Genomic DNA, 7,116 nt, shown 5'->3' on the forward strand with positions numbered 1-7,116 from the left:
TTGCGTTAAAAAACCTCTGCTTATGTTTAACTCAAAACCACAGACAGAAAAGGACGACTGTTTATTTTTAAGTAACGCGATTGTTGATGGCTAATGCTAACGGCTATGGGAAAAACACATTGATTTCTTGAAGGTTTCCCAAACTAGCCGTCACGCTAACACGCTAACTGTCTCCTATTTCTATGGGAAGATCACACTTTGTGTTAAAAAACCTCTGCTTATGTTTAACTCAAAACCACAGACAGGAAAAGATGACTGTTTATTTTTAAGTAACGCGATTGTTGATGGCTAATGCTAACGGCTATAGGAAAAACACATCGAATTCTGGAAGGTTTCCCAAACTAGCCGTCACGCTAACACGCTAACTGTCTCCTATTTCTATGGGAAGATCACACTTTGCGTTAAAAAACCTCTGCTTACGTTTAACTCAAAACCACAGACAGAAAAGGATGTTTTTTTTTAAGTAACGCGATTGTTGATGGCTAATGCTAACGGCTATAGGCAAAACACATTGATTTCTTGAAGGTTTCCCAAACTAGCCGTCACGCTAACACGCTAACTGGCTCCTATTTCTATGGGAAGATCACACTTTGCGTTAAAAAAACCTCTGCTTACGTTTAACTCAAAACCACAGACAGAAAAAGGATGACTGTTTATTTTTAAGTAACGCGATTGTTGATGGCTAATGCTAACGGCTATAGGTAAAACACATTGAATTCTGGAAGGTTTTCCCAAACTAGCCGTCACGCTAACACGCTAGCTGTCTCCTATTTCTATGGGAAGATCACACTTTGCGTTAAAAAACTTCTGCTTACGTTTAACTCAAAACCACAGACAGAAAAGGATGACTCTTTATTTTTAAGTAACGCCAACACGGACGGCTTTTCGAGCACTTCTTGCAATGTAACATGCCTTGTCCGCGAGACCACGGCATCGAAGAGTGGTGGTAGTTTCAAATGCCTTTTTTTCTCTCTCTCTCTCTCTGCCAAGAAGGCCATAAGTACACGATATATACATGCTGTACAAATAGATTTTAAAGATGCTATATATATATGAATATGAACATACGTATATTTTTACAGTGTAATTGTCGACTTCTTCTTGTATTCCCGACTCAAAGGAATCCCTCGGTTTGTTTGAAAAACGATAATAAGACCTGCTCAACTGTGGCTTTAAACATGGAAACACTTTGTCGAGGCTTAAAACGCTCAGAGTATTCTGGATGTGTTGCAAAAAAAAAAGACAAAAAAACAAACAAAAAAAACGCTTATTTTCTATTTCTTTGTCTGTCTCTAAACCAGAAGTGTCCGAAAAACATCTACTGTGTGATGTGTCTGAACTGGAATAGGTTTGCGTTCACGACACAGAAAAGAAAACTCCAAATCTCCCCAACAGGAAATGTACATAATGTCGAACCTGATTGTTTTTTTTTGTTAAAAGTGACATATCCTGCAAAATCAGCTTTATTTTTTACAAGCTTTTCGGAGTTTTAACCCCGTCGAAAACAGACCTGGAGAAGTGTTTTGAGGAATCCAGCTCACTTTGGTCGTTTCTTCTTCTGCTGCCGAAGGTTCGATCTGGATTTCCTGGATTTTTATCGCGGAAGTGAAAGCTTTTAAAACGCCACACTGCAAAAAGTGATGTCTGGAGTTTTAAGTTGGAATGACTCAAATCAAGAACGTCTGATTTTAACTTAGTTGTTTTGTTCAAAAGATCTGCCAGTGGAATAAGTATTTTTGCACTTGAAGTTACAAAACAAAACATATTAAAAGTAAATCCAACTTCATACGCTTTGTCAAGTTAGATTTACTTTTAATATGTTTGTAAATATTAGTTACAAAACAAAACATATTAAAAGTAAATCCAACTTCATACGCCTTGTCAAGTTAGATTTACTTTTAATATGTTTGTAAATATTAGTTACAAAAGAAACATATTAAAAGTAAATCCAACTTGATGAGGCGTAAGTAGTGTTTACTTTCTTCTAATCAAATTGGATTTACTTTTAGTATGTTTTTGTAAATATAAGTTACAAAAAAAAACATGAAAAGTAAATCCAAGTAAATCCTACTTACAGCAAAGGAAGTTGGATTTACTTTTAATATGTTTTTTTCCGTAACTTATATTTACAAACATATTAAAAGTAAATCCAACTTGATTAGGCGTAAGTAGTGTTTACTTTCTTCTAATCAAATTGGATTTACTTTTAATATGTTTGTAAATATAAGTTACAAAAAAAAAACATATTAAAAGTAAATCCAAGTAAGTACTACTTACAGCTAAGGAAGTTGGATTTACTTTTAATATGTTTTTTTTGTAACTTATATTTACAAAAACATATTAAAAGTAAATCCTATTTGATTAGGTGAAAGTAAATACTACTTATGCCTGATCAAGTTGGATTTACTTTTAATATGTTTTTTTTTGTAGCTTATATTTACAAACATATTAAAAGTAAATCCAATTTGATTAGAAGAAAGTAAATCCAACTTCATACGTCTTGTCAAGTTATATTTACTTTTAATATGTTTGTAAATATAAGTTACAAAAAAAACATGAAAAGTAAATCCAAGTAAGTACTACTTACAGCTAATGAAGTTGGATTTACTTTTAATATGTTTTTTGTAACTTATATTTACAAAAGTATTAAAAGTAAATCCAATTTGATTAGGTGAAAGTAAATACTACTTATGCCTGATCAAGTTGGATTTACTTTTAATATGTTTTTGTAAATATAAGTTACAAAAAAAACATATTAAAAGTAAATCCAACTTCATTAGCTGTAAGTAGTGCTTACTTGGATTTACTTTTAATATGTTTTTTTGTAACTTCAAGGGCAAAAATACTTTATTAGTTCATTTTAAGCGAAATTAGAGTTTTTTTTCTTGAAAAATATTTGTTCCACTTAAACTTAAACTAAAATCAAGGGCAAAATTACACTTATTTCTAGATTATGTTTTGCGGTCTAGGGCCTGTAGGGGGCGCTCCAGACCGAGCCAAAACCCTGTTCCACAAAAATAGTAAATCTTTCCTTGAAATAAGTGCATTCACTAACTTTTTAAAGGCCCTATACCTGACTTTATTCTTTTTCCCCCATAAAAGTATGTTGTAAAGACATAGACATAGACATTGAGTAAAACAGACATTTAATCAAAACATCTCTTGAGTCCAAAACTTATTAATATATAACAATGAGCTTTTAAGTGTAAAATAAACTTGCCTTGGAATCAGCGACTCAAACCAAAAGGCAAAAGTACTTATTACTACATCACTTTTTGCAGTGTGCTCAGCTCCTCACTGTCTTTTCTTCACATTATCCCCAAAGTCTGTGTTTTGAAGCCCACATTTTGCAGGATGTGTCCACTTCAGCTCCGTCTCTGTTTCCTGTGAATAGACTCGTTAACGCCGGAGGGTTTTTTCCCCCCGTAAACCGGGTCGGAGCGTCTGCGAATTCGACGAAGCGAAACTCCTCGAACCTGCGGCCTCTCGATTACGAATGTTTTTCCGTGTGAACGCAGCCTGTGCGAAGCTCCGTTGTTCGTCCGTGAGGTTATTTTTGTTCAGTGAATGACGCGCGCTCCTCTTGTCGGTGCGCCCCCCTTCCCCCCCCCTTGGTGTCGTCGGGGGGCCCCGTCTCCACGCGCGCCTGGGGGGGGGCCCCTGTCCGCGCTTTAATGTACAATGAACTCTTTATGTGCACTTTCTGAAACCATTGAAACGCCAGCATTTTCGGGGGGGGGGGAGATGCGATGGCCGCCACACCCCCCCCCTCCACTTCCCCACTAGAGGGCGCTTTACGCTGCATCGTCACGTGGTCTGTTGTTGATGTTCGCGTCGATGCGAGGGTGCGAGGACGGCGTCTCTGCCGACCGGAGCGTACAGTCGTTTGTAAATGTTGACTTTGCAGAAAGAGTTGGGTTTACTTGATTTCAGGACTCAAACCAACTTAATGTTTTTAGCTAAAGCCGTACTCATTATAAAAGATGAGTACGGGTGAAACATTACACAGTGTGGCTTTAAATGTAAGTAAAACCAGAGGTGGTCAGCAACAAAGTAAATTCACCTAGAGTTTTTGGGTTATCTGTACTTGAGTAGTATATAATATCATACTTTCTGCTCCACTTCATTTCTATAAAGGCTCTAAAGTGTGTTTTGCTCATTTGAAAAGCCGAATAACGCACCCTCTTTGAACAGCAGGTGGCACTGATATTTGAGCAGTACTATCTAGACTGATATATCGGCCGATATTTGGGTATTTTACTATATCGGCTATCGGCCAAACTAGTGCAGATAAAAGCCGATATCTGAGAATGATAGAGACTTCCTGTTGTTTGCATTAGAAAAGTCAGGGCTTTAAAAATATGTTAGCAACAAGTTTGTAAAACACAAGTTCCATCGACTAATCCTCAGTGAATATGGACATGCTGTATGTCATTATAAAGCTAAGAACCTGGAGAATCCAATCGCTGAGTTAGTTTTAACCTCCGCGATTGTACTGTCGATCGCCGTGCAAAATGCTGTGGTTAGCAACAGTGTGCTAATGCTAACGGCAGCTAAATCGGCCACTGCTGGAGCGTGTTTGTGTTTGTAACCTCTTAACTCCCGCCTGACCCGAGAGGATCTTTTTCCTCACGTCATCAGATTTTTTTCCCCATCATTTTTTTGTCAGGCATTCAACTCATTTTTGTAACTTTTTTGGCACATTTTTGTCATTTTTTCGTCCATTTTTTTATCACATTTTTGTCACATTTTGTCACATTTCTTGTCATTTTTTCATTATTTTTTAATACATTTTTTGTCATTTTTTTGTCACATTTTTGTCATTTTTTAATAATTTTTTTGTCACATTATTGTCATTTTTTTGTCACATTTTTGTCATTTTTTAATAATTTTTTTGTCATTTTTTGGTCACATTTTTGTCAATTTCTTGTGACATTTTTGCCATTTTTTCATCCATTTTTCGTCACTTTTTTGTCAATGTTTTCTCACTTTTTTCTCACATTTTTGTCACATTTTCACAGCTTTTTTCCAGAAGCTTTTCGATTGGGGTAAAGCCAAACTTGAGAAAATGTGCTCGGTTCAGGCGGGAGTTAAGGGATTAAAGACCAGACATTTGGAGAAATCAGTCAAATATCGGCCAGGCATATCGGCCAATAAAAATCGACCTCTAGTTGTATCTTCACTTTCCTCCAACAACAAAATGAAGTTTGCTGCTTTGACCACCCCTGGAAAAAGAACTTCACTGCTTCGGATTAGCTGCAAAAGTCAACATTTACAATATCGAGCGATGCTTTCGAGACAAAACCAAAAGGGGAGATTGGCAGGGGGTCCCTCCGGGGTCAGAGGCGGGGGCCCCTGCAAAGACAGTCCGGGGGCGGGACCGCTGATCCGCAGGCCCGTCGGCGTCCGTCACTCAGAAGAATGTCAAAGAACTTTTTTTCCCCTCCTTTCTCCGCGGCGCATCGGAAGCATTTGGTTCACAAAGTAGCTCCTTCCGAATGCACGAATGTAGAGCGAGTTTACTGTGAATAAATCTCTAAAAGTTGTTTGATATGGCATGACCCCTTTTAAACTGCTTGATGAAAAACCGTCTGCTGAGAAATGTAAATGAAAAAAACGGCTTCACGAATGTCAGGAAGTCGCCCGCGGTCGCTTGCGAAGCCCACGCGCTCCGTGTTTTTTTTCTTCCCCGTATTTACATAAAAAGTCCAGGGCCGAGAGTTTCTTTTATTTCGTTTTTTTTTCTTCTTTTTCTTGTTCTAAATCGCAAAGGAAATTGAAAATGTAACCGGTCAGGGCCCCCGCTTTCCCTCCAGCTCCGGCGAAAACCGAACGGAAAAAATGTAATTCCGGGCGATGATGTCGGCGAGAGACAAGAGGTGGGAGGAGCTCGTTTGCCGCTCGTTTCCTTCGTAGGCAAAGGTTCTTGAACCGTCGTCTGGACTGGTTTAAGAAAAGAGAATCCTGTAATGATCTCACAGTTGTTACGATCGCCTCTCACCACAAGAGGCTTCGTCAGCAGCTAATGGTCTTCGGCACTAGGCTGGGTGCATAGCAGTCTATTGGGGAGGTTCAGCTTCTACTTGAGGATCGTCAGTGGGAGTTTATAGAGTTATTTTGACCCTGAGAGCCGCTAGAGGGCGCTCTAGGCTCGTGTACCAGAATCTGCCCCCAAAAAAGAAAATCACATTCTGCAGATTAGAAGCTGCACGTAGTGGAATATGCAGTTGATGTTTTCCCTCTGGCTGCTTCAAATATGACCATATATGGGCAATTCCATAGAAGCAAAACAGAATCTTTTGGGAAACGCAATTTCACACTCGTTTAAGCCGTTTTCTGGCGGAATAAGAAGTTTTTTATCACATATAAATCAAGTGAAGTCTAAGTCGGGCCCATGTGGATATTTTCTATATCTATAGATACAGACGGTGTTTCTGGAATCGCCCATATATGGTCATGTTTGAAGACAGTTAAGGGGGAAAACAATTTGGATTGTTATTTAAAAACTACTTTAACAAATGCTGGATTATGAATATAGTTTCTACTAAAGAAAGATACAAAGACATGGGGAGGAGCAAAGTGGTTCAACTGCCCATAAATACAGTGGTTCCCAAAGTGGGGGGGTCGCGAGGCCTTGGGTGGGGGTCCCCAGATGATTTCAAGATGAAACACAAACAAAAATGCTACTGTTCTGAGTACATTATTTTGCGTGTAGATCAGCCGATAACTAGTGAAATCCATTCAGCTGTTCAAAATAACCTGTTTAGATACATATTAACTTGATTATAAAATGTTTTTCTTACCCTTAAGTAGTGTAAGAGGCAAAAACTTTACACAAAGGGGGCCCCGAGTTGTTTATGTGTCAGTTTTGGGGTCCCAGCCAAAAAAGTTTGGGAACCCCCGCATAAAAACATAAATAACGGAGAATGCTATCATGATGCTACATGTTAGCGTCGTGCTAGTGCTAGTTTTTTTCACTTCTACTGAACAAACTGCTGTGAGAAACCATCCATATGGGCCAGATTTACACTTGACTTTATTTACGTGATAAATAAGTTCATATTCCTCCAGAAAACGGCTAAAAATAGGATAGCGGAGTTTACGAACTAAAGCTAA

General features: G+C 38.3%; 1 long non-coding RNA gene across 1 annotated transcript; it reads left to right on the forward strand.

Annotated features, from left to right (window-relative positions):
• The first annotated feature begins 4,362 nt into the window (after nt 1-4,362).
• LOC306982878 lies at nt 4,363-5,131 on the forward strand. Its single transcript, XR_013794242.1, has 2 exons — nt 4,363-4,587; nt 5,091-5,131. It is a non-coding gene; the product is annotated as an uncharacterized lncRNA (long non-coding RNA).
• The last annotated feature ends 1,985 nt before the right edge of the window (nt 5,132-7,116 follow it).

This window comes from Gobius niger (assembly GCF_951799975.1).
Source record: "Gobius niger genome assembly, contig: SCAFFOLD_79, whole genome shotgun sequence".
Classification (NCBI taxonomy): domain Eukaryota; kingdom Metazoa; phylum Chordata; class Actinopteri; order Gobiiformes; family Gobiidae; genus Gobius; species Gobius niger.